Genomic DNA, 5,941 nt, shown 5'->3' with positions numbered 1-5,941 from the left:
ATATATATATATATATATATATATATATATATTTGTAGATACAGAATGAACCCAGTTATGACCAGAAAAACTACCCAACATGTAGATTTGTCAGCAAACATAAACATTTATCATTGTACTCCACTGCATCTTAGTTTGTTACACATTATTGTGGCAATAGAATGGATATTCTCAGGCAATGTTCAAAGTGCTCTACACTTATTATCTCCCAATCTTAAAAAGGTGGGATAATAAAAAAATATATATTGGTCTCTGCTCCTGGTTCTTGGCACAGAACTCCTAAAATCCTTGTAATTTCCAAAGTGATAAGAGCACTAGGAGCATCTTTTGTTCTAATATTTGGTCTTTGGCCTTGGTTCCTGATACAAGGCTTCTGAAACCCTTGTAATTTCCTGGGTGACAGGAGTGTCTTTAATGAGGTGACTCTGCGTGGGCTCCTGGATGAGGACTCGTCACTGGAAAGACCAACCCATAATTAGAAGCTTGGACTGTTCAACCCCACCCCCCAGTCTCTTGAGAAAAGGGCTAGAAAATGGTGTTAATGATCGATCGTGCCTATATGATGAAGCCTCCATAAAAATCCCAAAAGTTTCGGGTCTGAAGAGCTTCTGGGTCAATACATACATCCATATACCAGGAGTGTGATGTACCCCAGTCCATGAGGACAGACGCTCCTGTGCTCAGGCCCTCTCAGACCTCACCTACGCATCTCTTTATCTGGCTGTTAATATCCTTTAACAAGCTGGTAAATGTAAGTGTTCCCCCAAGTTCTATGAGCTGCTCTAGCAAATTCATTGAACCCAAGGAGGGGGTTGTGGGAACCTCAGATTTAGAGATGATCGGTTAGAAGCACAGGTGATAACATGGACTTGCAATTGACATCTGAGGTGGGGGCAGTCTTGCAGGACAGAGCCCTTAACCTGTGGGATCGGACGCTATCTCTAGGTGGACAGTGTCAAACTAAATTAAACTGTAGGACACCCAGCTGATGTCACAGAGAATTGCTTGTTGTGGGGAAAACTCCCACAGATTTGGTGTCCAGAAGTGTCAGAAGCAAAGTGTTCTGGTGGGCAGTAAAGGAGACTCAGGAGAAGGGAGAACTAGGTTTTTCTAATACAGGTGAGTACAATTTTCCCCTTTCATATCTCATCTCCTACTCACCAGTCTGACATGTATTGACATGTACTCCATTCTAGTCACAGTGGCTGCTTCACTTGCTCGAACACACCTGGCACAGTATCACCTTTTCCGTGATATAATTTCTATCTATAATTTCATTCCCAATACTAAGTATTCCCCTTTCCTGCTTTACTTTTGCTCTTTAGTACATTTCCCCATTGAACATACTCTGTATTTTCCTTAGTTGTCTCTCCCACTAGAATGTAAGTTCCATGAATTTTTGGCTGCTTTGTTCATTACTATAGGCCTAGACCTATAATATTGTTTGGCACATAATAGACACTCAATAAATATCTGGCAAGTGAAGAAATCAGTCAATCAATTCCCAATTTACTGATGAGGAAATAAACATAGAGAAGTTAACTAACTCTGCCTGGGATCACAGGGCAGTCTGTGGCAGAGCCAGCATTCAAATTTGGGCAAGCTGGCTCCATATTATGATAGCCTAGCCTCGACTTGCCTTGCCTAGTCTGATCTAGCCTAGTCTAGGCTAGTCTACTATGCTACATACCTTTCTAATGTAGAGCTTGGCATATACATATGTACCCTATAAACATCAGTTTCCTTGCTTGTTTATATTTTAATCTAGGTGTTTCTCCCCACAGAAGCTCTATGTTTTGTCTTAACCAAAGAGGTGATAATATTTAAGTTTAAGAAAGTACCAGAATATTTCTGTCCAAAACCAGGGGCTAAAAAAAAAAAAAATCCTCCTCTACAACTTTTAAAATTCATTTTTACAAATAGTCTCAGTCTAGCCTTCGATACATATAACTTAAATCCTTTTCTTTATTAGTCTTATATTTTTTCTAGCACCATTGTCCTAAAATTTTGGTGCTTATATTTATTGGATTTGGGGGTACAATCTTAATTTTATTTAATTACACTCAGATACATAAATACTGTTAACTTTATGAATAACTGATTTCAATTTGTCTGACTTTCCAAGACTTCCCATATGAATAAATTCTCACATTAGAAGATAAGCAAATTTTCTGATCTTAGATGACAAGTCCTGAATTTTTGTTAAGGAATTATACTCACCAAATAAATCCTCAAAAAAATGTAAGTAAATGCAAATTATACTAACAGAAATTTCCACTTATCATATTGGTAAGGATTATAAATATTAAAATGCTCAGTGTTGGTAAAGGTGTAGGAAACTAGCATTTACATACTCTGCTGGTGAGAGTATAATTTGGTAGTAACTTTTTGGAGAATATGATAGTTAAGTACCAGAGGCCTAAAAGATATGCATGTCCTTTGATGTACACATTCCATTGCTAATAATTAACACTAAGGAAATATTTGAGGATTTAGAAAGAGACTTAATAAGCAAGAATATTTATTTAAGCACTGTTTAACACATAGTATGAAGTTGGAAATAGTTGACATGTCCAAAAGTAGGGATTAATTAAATTATCATACACCCCCAAATGGAATGTTGTAGCTGTTTACATTATGGAAGGATGTTTACATTACATAAAAATTATAATAAACATGGTATAATCTCATAGTTGTAAAAAATATATATGTAGAAAAGATTTTGGAAGCTATTAACAATTGGTCCTTCTGGATGGGCGGACTGTATGAATTTTCTTTTGCTTGTCAATATTTTCTAAGTTTTTGATAATGAACATGCATTGCTATCATAATTTTACAAACCTAAGCTTCTTTTTTTAATGAAAAGAGGAAGCTAGGGCTATTATAGCTATAATCTGAACTAAATACTATTGGATCATCTTTCTCAGTTGTTTTTTAACCATGCCATCCATCCCTCACTCTATATTTTAGATTTTGCTTGGCTCATACGCTGTGCATTCTGGCTAAGGTAGCAGTTTAATTGCTATGGCAACAAGAGTTGACAGAACTCTTAGATATCATCTAGTCCTTTTCATTTTATAAAATAAAAAACCTGAGAGAGATCCAAGAGATTGGGGGATTTATTTAAGGTCATGAGGTTACCTGGATAGTAACCCAGTCCGATCTCTAGATTCCTCGTCCGCTTATTCCTCAGAAATTGGGTTAATGTGTCCATCAATATCCTGGATGCCAAGCTGGCTTTGGGAAGGGTTATAGCAACTCTGCCAACAGGATAACCCAAAATAAATCAAAGTCAGTTGACCAAAAACCTAGTCAACTCTTATGATACACGAATGATCTCCCAACTATCAGAGGAAACAGGAAAAATAGATCAAGAGAACCAGAGGGCCTTCCATGTTGTCTAGTATTGACTCCTTTTGGAAGACACAGATTTGGCAACAAAGAGATTCTGTGATTCAGTCAGGTCTGCAATCCTTGGGGGTGGGGTATGGGAGGGGTCCTTGAGACCATTTCAAGGAGTCCGTGAGGTTAAAAGTATTTCATAAAAATATTAAGACAGTATTTACATTTTTCACTTGGTTGACATTTGCAATGATGATGAAAAGCAATGGTTGATAAAATTGGTGGCACCTTAGAACAAATCAAGGCAGTAGCACCAAACTGCCCTAATAGTCATTATTATTCTTTACTGACACTCCCTCATGCTAAAAATGTCGATTTCACTTTAGAATGTTCTTGATGAAACAGTAAAAATTGTTAATTTTGTTAAATCTCAATGATTGACTATATATGGGCGGCAACTCATGCATAAAGCACTTCTGCTTTCTAATTACAATGGTTTTGCAGAGCATTTGGCTGTCCAAATCAAAAGCTTTGTGCAACTGACTGATTTGTGAGCTGAAATAGCTGCATTTTTCATGGAACCCCATTTGTACTTGAAAAAAAAAGTGACTGACAGACAAAGCAGTTATTCAGGGTTAAGTATTTGGCAAACATTTTCTCAAAAAAATGTAACAAAGTGAACCTGTCACTTTGAAGAAAACAATTGATAGTATTTGATACCAATGATAAAATTTCAGCTTTCAAATGAAAATTAGAATTTTGAAAAATTGTATCTGCCACGCTGAACTTGCCAGCTTCCTAATACTTGAAGACATTTATGATGATGGATGATGACATTAAAGAGTGCAATTGTTTGATAATGTATAATGAAATGTGTCAAAATTAGGAAGAACTGTTTAACAGAGTGAATCACTATTTTCCAAGTAACAATGTTTGATATTACAAAATCATGCATGAGTAAAAGGTCCTTTCACAGTATAAGATAGACTCATGGATTGCAACGTAACAGAGTAAGAAAAGTACATGTATAGTTTTATATTCCACTCTGCAACTAACTTTTAAAAAATTACCACTTGTCAAACTTCTGATGGGCTATCAAAGAATATCCATAATTATCTAAGAAAAGCTGCTAAAATATTCCTCTTTTTCCAACTACATATGAATGAAAGGTGGAATTTTCTTCTTCTTCAGACAAAACAGTGCAATAGATGAAATATAGAAGCAGATGTAAAAATCCAGCTATCTTCTATTAAGTCACACATTTGTTTTGTCAAAGTGTAAAACAACACCACCCCTAGGGTGGTTCTTATAAAAAAACAAACAAACAAACAAACAAACAAATCCCAGAAAACAAGTGTTGGTGAAGATTGCAATCCTTGTGCATTGCTAATGGGAATGTAAAATGGTATAGCTGCTGTGGAACAGTAATGTGGTTCCTCAAAAACTTAAACATACAACTATCATATGATCCATTAATTCTACCTCCAGGTATATATCTCAAAGAATTAAAAACAGAGACTCAAACAGATATGTGCACACCAATGATCACAGGAGCATTATTCAAAATAGCCAAAAGGTGGAAATAACCAAAATGTCCATGAACAGATGAATGGACAGATAAACAAAATATGGTAATATCCATACAGTAAAATATTATTCTGCATTAAAAAGGAAATTATGACACATGCTATTACATGAATGACCTTTAAAAACATTATGTTAAGTGAAAGAAGTCAGTCACAAAAGAGCAAATATTGTATGAGATACCTAAAATACTCAAACTCATAGAGATGAAAAGAATAGTGGATACCAGGGACTGGGAGGGGGGACAATGAGAAGATACTGTTTAATGGATATAAAGTTTCAGTATAGGATGATGAAAAAGCTCTGGAGATAGATAGTGGCAATGGTTGCACAACAAGGTGAATGTACTTAATACCACTGAATTGTGCACTTAAAAAAGGATACATTTGGGCCTACCGAGCAGCTCAGTTGGTTAAGAGTGAGCAGCTCAGTTGGTTAAGAGTTGGCTTAAGAGCACAAGCTCTGAGCAACAGGGCTTCCAATTCGATTCCCACATGGGCCAGTGACGCTGCGCCAGAGCTGAGCTATCGCTGAGCTGCCAACAGGTGGCAGGATGCCTCAACTGGTGTAACAACAAGATTGCCTTTTCGATGGTGGGCTACTCCCACCCGCAACTAAGACTGAACTCTGGCACCTTGAGCTGAGCTGCCGCCTGGATGGCTCAGTAGATAGAACGGGCACTCTTAACAACAAGGCTGCTGATTAGACTCCAGCATGGGATGGTGGCTACGCCCACCTGCAACTAAGATTGAACACAGCACCTTGAGCTTAGAGGCCACGAGCTACCAACGGGAAGCCAGATGGTGACTGGCGCCCTCCACAATGAAGACTGAAGAACAACAACTTGGCTGGTCCCCTTCCCCAACTCCCCAACACTGTTCCCCTCTCCCAATTTCCCAATAAAATCTTTAAAAAAAACAACCATTTTATGGTATGTACATTTAACCACAATTTTAAAAAGCTGAAAAAAAAGTCAATGGCACTCTTCTCATTTTTTTTTTTGGAAGTTTTGGAG

General features: G+C 37.1%; 1 protein-coding gene across 3 annotated transcripts in view; it reads right to left on the bottom strand.

Moving 5' to 3' along the window:
- Nucleotides 1-5,941, bottom strand: part of NLN (neurolysin) — an 86,678-nt gene that overhangs the window by 79,228 nt on the left and 1,509 nt on the right. The gene's annotated exons all lie outside the window — the stretch shown is intronic.

This window comes from Hipposideros armiger, unplaced genomic scaffold (genome assembly GCF_001890085.2).
Source record: "Hipposideros armiger isolate ML-2016 unplaced genomic scaffold, ASM189008v1 scaffold_179, whole genome shotgun sequence".
Lineage (NCBI taxonomy): Eukaryota > Metazoa > Chordata > Mammalia > Chiroptera > Hipposideridae > Hipposideros > Hipposideros armiger.
This window is presented reverse-complemented; position numbering and strand designations above follow the sequence as displayed.